The sequence below is a fragment of the Gymnodraco acuticeps genome, unplaced genomic scaffold (genome assembly GCF_902827175.1).
Source record: "Gymnodraco acuticeps unplaced genomic scaffold, fGymAcu1.1, whole genome shotgun sequence".
In the NCBI taxonomy this organism is placed as follows: Eukaryota; Metazoa; Chordata; class Actinopteri; order Perciformes; family Bathydraconidae; genus Gymnodraco; species Gymnodraco acuticeps.
Window position 1 is genome coordinate 133,779 of NW_022991033.1, and position 12,132 is coordinate 145,910.

Below are 12,132 nucleotides of genomic sequence, written 5' to 3' on the forward strand. Positions count from 1 at the left end.
ACATGTGCAACAAGCATATGTTGTTAACCACACGGCTGTGGCCATCTGCCCTGTACACAGAGCAAAGAAGAAGATGAATACACCTAGAACTAAACACGCAAAGGCTCATAGACAGGCACGCACATTTTCAGCCACCAAGGCAACATCAAAACAGTTGCTGTAAACAAAAGCAGTTCAGACAGATCACTATCCACATACTGTGGTATTTCTTCATCTTTATTCCTGTGTCCCTCCATGTGTGCTTACCCACTGCCCCTGCTCCCATTTACCACACACATACTCGCACACTTGAAGGACATTGATAAAATCTGCCATGATGAACCCCTCCCCTAGACCTTGCCAGTGACCTCTGGGAATCCGATTTACTACCACGTCTCTTATCATATTTCTCCTGTCACTAATGAATTATGGCAATATGGCAATGAATGATGCATCTACCTAGATCTACACTGGCACTGTAGTCAGCCACCAAATCCCCATCTGTTTTGTCTGCATGTAGAAATAAGAACTTGTATAAATATATCATGACATTGAACACTGCTAGGAGCACTACCTTTGAAGCAAATCAAAAATGAGTGAATCACTTATGGAAGACCACAGCCTTTTCTCACAAGACATAGTTTTCATTCATGGCTGTTTTGTAGCTGTAAGCTTGGCTCACCATCATAGCTCACTGGCACGCCTAAATGGAGCAGAGCCATCACTGAGGGGTGCACAGGTGGCTTACAGGTTGAATTGTTGTTTTCAGGTGGGATAGCCTCCCAGGGATTGCTACATGGTGACTCCTACTGATTAACTGGGGTATTTTCAGGGTTAGGATCTGTGGGGAACAGAGTGAGCCTCCATGTTAGACACTCCCAGTGAAGGGCCTTACTGGCAGGGGAAAGGAAACGGCTGGCAACACCATGTGTTATGGAGGTAGCACATGTCTGTCTACACCCACCGCAGGCCAACTGTGGAGTTAGCAGTGACATGAACCACAGTGCAGGGAAAGTAGTCATCTCAAATTAGGAGAACAGGAGAAAACACAGATCAAAAAAAGGGCCTTTAGGACAGGTATCGGTTGCAGGTGCTGTTTCTGCTTTCACAAGTTCAACTTTCTTCTTCTAGTTAAAATAAGCTATTGATCACAAGTTATTATCTTCGTTGATGTTTCAACCTAGAAGACAGAATAGAAAACAGATTGCCACACTTACATGTTGTGAAAGCTTACATTTTCTTCCATGTAAGGGAGACAGCTATGAAAAACTATTACCTGTTTTTATGTCATTTGTGAATGCACCCGTTAATAATAATATAATAATAATAATAATAGATTTAATTTGTTAGCGCTTTTACAGGTGCTCAAAGACGCTTTACAGATATAGTGAAGGGAAAAGAAAAGGAAGGAACAACCAATAAATATATAGTTAAAGTTAAAGTCAAATAATACAAGAACAATCACACAGCCAACAGCCAGATTGAAGAGGTGAGTTTTGAGTGTTTTGGCTCATGTTCTCTCTCTTACAGGATGTAATGGTTTTAAGATAATGATATAAAATGAATACTTTGAGTTTGTATTCAGGCAATGTTTAAGTTAAGTTAAGGCAATACATGTACAATGTACAATAAGGCAATATACCCTCTTGGATAAGTGAGTATACAACTCACTTATCCAAGAGGGTATATTGCCTTATTGTATGAAAACATGCTGTATTACCTGGAAGATGTAAAAATGATGACAATATTAGTGTACAGTTAAGTAGATACACATGAAGTGGTGAACAGTATAGGTATTGTTCCAGTACTTTCAAAATCTCGTATACAACTGTGCAATTATTTTCATCTGGGACAGTGGTGGTTTGCAAAACGGATTGAGGGGTTAAACTTATTTTTACAAGGAGCAAATCAGTGGCCCGCTACCTCGACCCTGAAACTGTGGTCTCAAGATCACAGAGGGAGCTTTCAGATTAGCACGCCATCCGTTTTGAAAAATAAGGAGGTTGTTCTGCTGTCTTAATCCTATGAGAGAAAGACCTCAATCGGGACCATGACCTTGCACACCACAGACTTAACAGGGAACTTTGATTTGTCAACGGTGACCACTACAAAGCTATAGCCATGCTGGCCGAGGCTTCTGTCTTACACATGTCATGTGACACTTAGGTCTCTGGGGATTTAAGATGTTTTCATGTGTTACAAATGTTATAGTAATAACAAAAACCCATTAGTAAGGTTTAACAAAGTTTGATAATAAAAACAATAATGACAGTATGGTTGAAGGAAACAATCAGTTTAGACCTGCCTATGACTATGATCATTACAAGCTATGAGAAAATTATTGTGAAGCATATTGCAAAAAGTCATAAGTACAGCGTCTTTGATCTGCTTGAAACTAAGCCTCTAAACTTGTTGCAATTTCCCTTAAATGATAGCAAAGTGTAACAGTTCCCAGATGTAAGGGAAATAAATATAAGGCCTACTATGTTCTCTTAAAGATAATCAAATGTGTACTGTAGTAAGGAATAGTCCATCTATTTTCATTATTATATGAAGAACAACCATTAACAAAGTTTGAGAAAAATATGCTCTAGTGATAAGGAAAACATGTGCAAAAAAACAAACCATAAAACAACTTCAATTTACCAGGTGAAGATTCACCCATGGTCAATTCAGGCATCATCCCATTCACTGTGTGCATTAAAACCAAGGCCTACTTGCCAGAAAACACCACAGTTGATACATAAACTTTTTTAATGGCCTACTACCAATGTAAACTAACACACATGGCATCGCAAAATGAAAACACATATCACTAACATGGCAAAACAAACAGCCAGCAACAAAACATCAACATAATCATCATGCAAGCAAGCAGAACCATGTATGCCAATGCGCATCACAAATGAGAGAGCAAGCGCATTTCGTGGCATCTGCAGGCAGTGGCAAGTACTTCCGGCATCTGCCACAGATGCCACTACTTGCCGAGGCATCTGCCGCTGCTGAACGGGAGTTGCCACAAGATGCCGGGGTAAGAGAAGGTTTACGGTAGCTGCCACTCGCCTTCCGTGGCAAATGCTGCTGTTTAAACCTACATCCATGGCGCAACAACAACAAAAAAAATGCATTTTGTATAATCATTTTGCGCAAAGATGGCACTGTTTGTCAGAGCACTTCATCCTTCTGGGCTTTCATGAAGAACAGCTCCAACGCCTGTGTGTATGGGAACGCCTCTGGTGCTGGTCCATTAACTGGCAGTGTTTCCCACAGATCTGAAATATACTTGGCCCATAATGATAGCCCTATAGTTTAAATCTATCCACACATGAACATATGGAAATGGGTTACTATTTTAAAAAATAAATGTATTTATAAATGTATTTAGGAACCTATCCATGTGATTTTTAGTGGGGGTCGGCCTCAAATCCTCTAGGGGGGTCCAGGGGCATGCCCCCCCGGTAAGATTTAATTTTTTATTTTGGAGTTAAATGCAGCAATCTGGTGCATTTTGAGGGGAAAATAAAGAGACTAGATCTATGGAAACACCTATATTAAACAGAACTGTATACATTTCAATAATCATAAAATCAAGGCCATAACCAATAACATACCATTTCCAATATGAAAAAAACACTGAAACTTGTTTATTAATTTATTTTTGGTTCATTTATAGTTGTGAGTGTGTCTGTGCTCCTGAATCAGCCTCTCCTGTCTCCCTCCTCTCCCCCCTGCTCCTCTTTGAGGCAGCAGCAAAGACTAGTCAAGTTTTAAAATCGTACCTTTTTTCACCTAGTTAACTTTTTATTTAATTATTCATGCACATTTTACTAATTACATTTCATTTAGCTGACGCTTTTATCCAAAGCGACTTATAATGACCGATTACAGGGACATTCTCCCTGGAGTAACTAAGGGCTAAGTGCCTTACTCAAGGGCACACTGGTGGTGGTGTTCCTGGCGGGATTTGAACTCACAGCCTTCCGATCTTCAGCCCACCTCACTATCCATTAGACCAATCACTACCCTCTCAAATGGAAATATGTGTTTACATAAATGGTGACCACACCGTTTGAGACCCACTGAGAACTTAGACTAAGTTAACTATCTAAACACTCAGAGAGTCCTTTACCTCACCTGAGCTGAGGTTATCCCGAGCTTGAATGACACACAGAGACCAATCAAGGGCTTTGATTTATGATCTGTATGACAGTGGCCATGTTGGCAGGCCACATCATGTGGACAGCCAGTCACCCTGTGTGAGGCAGGCCACTTAACAGGCCAGAAGGAGGCGAGATCAGAGCAAGAGGGATCATTGTCCACAAGTTAATCGATCGGACGAATACAAAAAAAAAATTATTTAAAAAAAAAAAAAAAAAACTAAATGGGTCGCGAAATATACTTGGGCGGCCGTTAATATACCTGGGCGGCCCGCCCAAGTATAGCCTATGTGTGGGAAACCCTGACTATTTTAAAGTGAAGTCTTGTTTTGATTGATTGATTGAAAAGTTTATTAACAGCTTGTATATTGGGTACAGTACAGTACAGCTCAAAACATACAATTGTTAAGGGGATGCAGACCAGAGAAAGACTTTCGTCTTGTTTACATCAGGGTCCCCCATTTCCAATTCATCATGTCATTTAAGACATATAATACATATTTGACATACAGATGGCTTACTGTATTTACAATTTACATACAGGTGGTTTTTTTACATACAGATTGCTTGTTTACAATTTTCATTTTAGATTTCGTTCTAATACATCCTAACCGGACATTTAAGACATACCAAGTCTACAGATATACAGTTAGTAACAGAGTCTAAAATGCGAGTATATACATAGATGGGGGGGGGGGGGGAGCTGTCCATTGAACGACAGGTTGAGATTTGTACCATTACCGGGGCCAGTTTTGCAATGCTCTCCCCCGAAGGTGCTCTTTAAGAGAGGTTTTGAAGGTAAGTATAGTTTTACTTTCCTTTACAGTTGTGGGAAGAGCGTTCCACCTTGATGTGGCATAATTGCGAAACGTGTATTCCCCCTTTTTTGTGCCAAATCTGGGTTTCACATGATTTGTGGAGCTCCCTCTGGTGTTATGATCATGGTATTCCTTGACCTTTGGGAAGAATTTTGACATGTACATGGGTACCATAGAGGTGTAGTGGATCTTGTAGACCAGGCCCATTGCAAGTAGCTGTACTCTGTCGTCTACTCTAAGCCATCCTAGGTTGTCAAAGTGGGCAGAGGTGAGGTGGGTTCTAGATGAGAGGTCAAGCAGTAGTCTGACCAGTTTATTTTGCGATGTTTGAAGTTTTATTTTTAGCGCCTTGGAGGTGCTATGGTACCATGATGTGCAAGCATAGTCATAGTACCCTTGAGTGAGTGCTCCTGCCAGAGTATTCAGGGTGTTTTTGTTTACCAGAGAGGAGATCCGGTATAGGAATCTAGTTCTTTGATTGACTTTTTTTATTACATTGGATGCCATTTTGTCACAGGAGAGGTTTGCCTCAAGAATAGATCCTAGGTATGTAATTTCCTTCTTACTTGTGACAATAATGTCGCCCACTGCAACTGAGAAGTCGTCGGATTTGCTGAGATTATGTTTCGAACTGAAGAGAATGGACTCTGTTTTACCCAGGTGTAATGATAATGTATTATCGGCGAGCCAGGTGCAGATTCTGCCGAGCTCGGAGCTGAGGGTTTTTTTCAACCTGCAACCTGTTCCTGTCAGAGACCAGCAGGGCTGAGTCGTCCGCGAACAGGAACAAGTTGCAGTCACATGCTGATGACATGTCATTTACATAAATTAGGAACAGTAACGGACCTAATATGCTTCCTTGTGGAACACCACAGCTCACTGGGAGGGGGGGGACAGAGTACCGTTTACCTCCACCATCTGTTCTCTCCCCTCCAGGTAGGATTGCATCCAGCTCACCGATAGTTTATCAAAACCAATTGCTTTTAGCTTGTCAATCAGAATGGGGTGATTGACAGTGTCGAAAGCCTTTTGTAGGTCCAGCATCACCATGCCGCAGTATTTGCCGTCGTCCACCTCTTGTTTGATGTGGTCGCTCAAATAAAGAAGGCATGTGTCAGTGGAGTGGGATGTTCTAAAGCCAGATTGAAATTCATAGATTAGTTTCTTTTCCGCGAGGTACTTTTCGACCTGTTCATATACTATTTTTTCCATGACTTTCGAGATGGAGGTAAGTATAGAAACAGGGCGGTAGTTGCCTGGGTCCAATTTGCTGCCCTTTTTGTGCAGGGGGGTTTTTGTAGTAGGTCATGATGTGATCTACTCCAAAAAGCCCTGAGTGGGAGGGTAATTTATTTACAAGTGTTGTGGCTATGAAAAAAATGTTTATATCCAGTTTGTCTGTGATGAGCCTGTTATCTGTCTTTATGTTTAAGTTAGAAAATCTCGTTTTGAGTTTTTTACTGCAGCCAAGCTGGTTATTGAGTAATTTCCAAAGTTCACGGGGTTTATTTTTGTTTTCCTCAGTTTTGACATTGATGAAATTCTTTTTGGCAGTTTTGATCATGGAGCTTACGTAATTTCTTAGTCTGTTTCTTTCAATTTTTAGTTCAGTCACGTGGGCCTGGAGTTCACTGCTGAGTTACTCCGCCTCGCAACTTTTTAGGATCAACCACTTCACTACACCCCCTCTATGTCTGTCAGTCATTGAATACCTCGGGCTGTTACGAGTTGGCAGACCCAGGTATGTCCATAGAGGTTCCAAACGTGGGTTTGTTTACACCGGCTCAGCTGACACTATCCCAACTGTGTGGTCCCGGCGCCCCGTCACCGCCCACTTACGTCATCACAACAAACCACACGTGTGCAGTGTTAACCTGAAGCCCTTGGCCTGTGTTGATGGCATCACTGTTTTACCAGCCATTGCAACATATAACAACTCCCACACATTCATGTTGTTAAATACCCGCTCCCTTAACAACAAAGCATCACTTATTAATGAAATCATCATTGATAGGAAATTGGATTTTCTCTGCCTCACTGAGACATGGCAAAACCAACAGGACTTCCTCACACTCAACCTAGCCACCCCCCCCAGGTTATGCTTATCTCCAACAGCCACGCTCCATTGGTCGTGGTGGTGGGCTGGCAGTCATCCACAGAGCAGATATCCCTGTCAAACAGCTGCTTGTGACGAATAAAATCTCACTCGAGTGCATTGCCTTCTCAGTGGCTGCCCCCTCAAAACAGCAGGTCGTCCTCATTTACCGCCCCCCCAAACCTTCCACCTTATTCATGTCTGAGTTGTTTGAGCTTCTCACCTCAATCTGCTCCATGTCCCCATCCACACTACTGCTAGGTGATTTTAACATCCACGTGGACTCCAGCACCTGCGCCGCTGAGTTTCTGTCACTATTGGAGTGCTTTAACATCACGCAGCATGTCCAAGGTCCCACCCACACTAAGGGCCACACCTTGCGTGTCTTCACTTGCAGAGAGAAGCAATCAGCTTCATGGACTGCCTTGCATCACTCAAATAGTGTCCAGAGCTGGCTGCCATTACAAGTAGTGGTTTGGGATTGTAGCAATGCAGTTGCAGTTGTTTTGCAATTTACTTGATATATGTTGCAATGCAGGCAAGTGTTCAATTGTTTATAGACTGCATTTATTTTGTGATTAGACTTTTATAAATCATTTAACTAAGAGCGAAACACTTGATGTGTTATCTTTATAATAATAATAATAATCCTTATATTTATTATAGCGCTTTATCAAAGACTCTCAAAGCGCTTTACAAATACAGATCATACATGTAATGGTCATCTACTGTGGACAATACCCACAGGAGCAAATTCGGGTGAAGTGTCTTGCCCAAGGACACAACGGCCTGACGCAGTCGCGCGGGAGCGGGTTTCGAACTGGAGTTCCCCAACGTGTGTGTGTGTGTGTGTGTGTGTGTGTGTGTGTGTGTGTGTGTGTGTGTGTGTGTGTGTGTGTGTGTGTGTGTGTGTGTGTGTGTGTGTGTGTGTGTGTGTGTGTGTGTGTGTGTGTGTGTGTGTTCTGAAATGCACTTCAAATGATCACCTTTCTCTTGATTTCCCTTTGATATTTTGTTTAGGTACAGTGTTACTTGCAGCTCATTGATTGATTGTTTTATGGGTATTCTGTGTTGAGATGGTGCAAATATTTTTAATACATATCTAATATCTTTCTAATACATTTCCCTTGTGTTGTTCTTTCACATAACTAAGACTATAGAAGTGTAAAAAATAGGCTACATCAGATTATTTCAAGGGACATGCATGTCAAATCAAGTCAATTTTTATTTATTTAGCCCAAAATCACAAATCAGAATGAGGGGGTCCTTGGTGTATTCTCTATCTTGTAAGGGGTCCTTGGCTGAAAAACAATTGAGAACCTCTGCATTATAGCACGCAACTACTGAAATTAACCTCAACAGTACATGAACAAAGTAGGCTCACGTTGAAATATCTATTTTATTACTGAACCACTAAAGAGAGGTTTAGACACATGTACCAAAACATGTCAAGTTTCTCCAAGGCTGAGAACATATGCAGCCTGTACTTTTTAATAAAACAGTTTTTTAACAGAATCTATGTATTTGTGTATTTGTGATCATACTGTGTGACCTGCTTGTATGTACTTACACAATAGGTGTACTGTTCTCTCTTTGTGTTGTACTGTCTCAGTGTGAACATAGATTAAACAGCCAGCCAAACTCTTTTGAGAGCCAGGGAATGAGCAGCCATGCTCGTTTATTGACTTATTTGCAGTCCACTGACATTCAAACGGAGCGAAACTATAAAAAAATTAGTTACAAGGCACTTAATGATCTCATACATGCAAGTGTAACATACACAGATTAATTGTAGAATATGGTCATGTAGAATAAGGCATTAATAAGTGTTTTATAATGACTAATAAAGAGCCAATATACTGCTAATATGCATGTTAATTAACAACTAGTTAATGGTGCATTTGTCTACCTTAATATGAAGTTGTACCGCTTATATGATGAACATTGATGTCTATGTGCCTTACTCTGTATTTGAAATAATTATTTCAATACAAAAATAAATATATAACTCAATATATTGAGATAGCTAAGTAAATATATTGAGATAGCTAAGCCAATATATTGAGATAGTAAGTCAATATATTGAGATAGCCAAGTCAATATATTGACTTACAGAATTTTTTTTTTTCCTGTGGCGCAAACAGGCTTCCATATAAAATAAAGAGGACCATGGCCAGGTAAATAAGATTATGCTGTTCCTTTAGCCCACAGTAATGTTACATTAGTAAGTTAACAACATTATGTATATAGCTGATGTAATTTAATCATATTATTTCATATTTAAGATAAGTCTTAATTTGTCTGTACTAATAAAACAATATGTTTTCTTAAATGAACAAACGCATGTTGTATAGATTGATTCTTAACAACATTAGTGTTCTAATCTTAATATGTAGCTGTGGTTTATAACAGTTTATATTCTCCTTCTTCCCCTAAACCAGCACAGATGATGTCCCACTGACACCAGGTCAGCACCACCGTGACCCCCCACTATGCTGAAATACACAATTCAACATTTTATATTACCTATTTTTTGTATTAATCAAATTAAACTGAACTTAAGACAGTTTAATGACCTAGAGATATCCTATTATTCCACTGCTTATGTACACATGTTGTAAATAATGGTAACCTCAGTAAATGAAATAAACAATGTGTTTAACAACTACTATTTTAATTTAATTTTGTATTTTCATCTTATCACAAAGTAGAGGTAAGAATACATCCATCCTCTCTCTGCAGCTTCATGTCTTCTATTATTATAACTTTCATCATTGAGACAGAGGAAATCAATAATGTAATTTAACATCACCAGCAGTAAAACAAATATCAGCAAAAGTGTGTTTATGGAGTTGTTTATTTGTATTATACAGTATGTGCAGAAAGTATATAGAAGCAGCTGTTTGGGGAATCAGACAGACTCAAGCGATAATCGTTAAATATCTATTAAAAGAAAGGACACATACACAATCAAATTCTGAAACAAAGACACAAGTCTGTAGGATGGCAGTAAGCAGAGCTCTGGGTGGAGGATATTCCTGATCGCCGTTTTGCTTTCTCCAGCACCTCGGGGTGTCCAGGTGGATGGCAGCTCTGTCCTGATGATCCGCTGTGCACTTTTCAGATTAGGGGTCCTTAGCAGATCCGTTTCTCCAGAATTGTCCTAATTACAGAGAAAAACAAGAGAAAAAGAAAAAAGTAAATTAATCATATTAAACACAGGGTTGCAAAAGTATTATTGCAAAATGTAACTCAGCATTTCAGACAAACAATCCTTAAAGGATTATTTAAAATGATGTACTGTTTTGGTTTTTAAAAAACTAAAGAGAAGAAGTGACAGTCATCCCTTTGACAGCACTGCAAAAACAAAAATCAAGCAAAAGGCTGCTGTCTATTTTTGATTGTGTTATTATTATGGGATTAGGATAAATTAAATACACTTTAACTTAAATAAAAGATGATCAAATCTGGTGGAAATATTTAAAATAGGCTTTTTTTTAGCCCTACCTCAAAGCAGCACGAGCTGAATAAAAAGGTTGTAATGTTGTCCCAAAGTTTAATAAACAGTAAAACATTGGAACATGTCAGAGAAATAAATAAAGCAAACAGCAGCTACACGTCAGGGTAGCATTTTATAAATCCCACCGTACTGTACACAGGTCTAAATGTTTTCACTTTGGTCTATTTATGTAATATAAAGTATAACTTATCTATAACAGAGCCAAGATCTCTGTATGACTTTAGTAAACTTCTGAATTGAATTAAAAATAAGTGTGCACCAACAGTGCAGTACGTCCAGCTAGCTAGTTAGAGTCACGTATTTATCCGTATTATTTAACGAAAATGTACGATTTAATGCCCCTTTGGTTTGACGTTAGTTAATTTAAAGTAAGTTAAAATCCAATACTCACATTTATTAGTGATTCCTCCGCTTGCTGCTGCTTTTAAATCCACTCTGCTGGGGAGACCGGAAGACATTTCATTTGAAAATAACTCACTCTTCCCTGCGCGCATTGCACCCTGGGATATGGTAGACCGCGAAGGATATATCAGATGTATCCTTCAAATCCGGGAAAAGAAGGCCGTATTCGTGGGCCGCATTTGGAGGAGTCTCGTCTTTTTTTTAAAATTGGGACAGCCTTCTTTCGGCGGAAGTGACGTATGCGGTCTACAAATGCAGCCTCCGAAGGGTGCAGCCCTTGAATTGAGACACGGCCATTAATGTTATTTTATTTATCATACTAGAACACAGGGTTAACAGTGAGTTTTGCTACTCGCCGTGGCATGTGCCACGGCATTTGCAGGTACCAGATGCCACTACTTGCCGAGACATCTGCTGCTGCTGAACGGGAGTTGCCCCTAGATGCTGGGGTAAGAGAAGCGTTGCGTTCCAATAGTCCATTTAGCTTAGGAACCTTCCTACCGGAGTGCCGTTCCAATTCTCTAAATGAAAGGAAAGGAGGTTTCAAACTTCCTTTATAACCTCCTTTAGCTTAGGAACCACTGGAGCATTTTAAAACGTATGTGGTAAGTTGCCAAAGTGCTTTGTTTTGAACGTTCATCAGTATTATAATCAAAAAGAGAAATATGAACGTTAGTTTTTACTGAAATGATCAAATAAAGTCAACATTTCAGTCTTTACTGAGCTGTGTGGAGTTTGTTCAACTTTTAAAAGATGTTTGAATGGTGATATACACAGTGATAGATGTTAAGGACTAACGTTTATAATAAATACATTTGTATTGATTTTAAGATCTTTTCATAGTTCATACAATCATACGTATTGGGATCATTTGTATTAATGTGGACCGGAGGGAGAGGGTGACTAGCATAAGTTTCACTTTCCTTTTTTATTTCAATTCCAACTTTGGTCATGAAGAATATGTTTCTCTGTTGTCCGTTCATAAAGCATAAAACAACAGCATCAGAGCACGGTGCAGAGTCTCTAGATGAGTTTACAGTAGTCCCTCGTTCTTATTAAACATCCATGTTGTAGTCCGCTGTATAGAAAACTGTAGTTTCCATAGTTTCCCCACAGCAGCAGACGCACATTCATGACGTCCGCTGGCGCATCATAAAGACG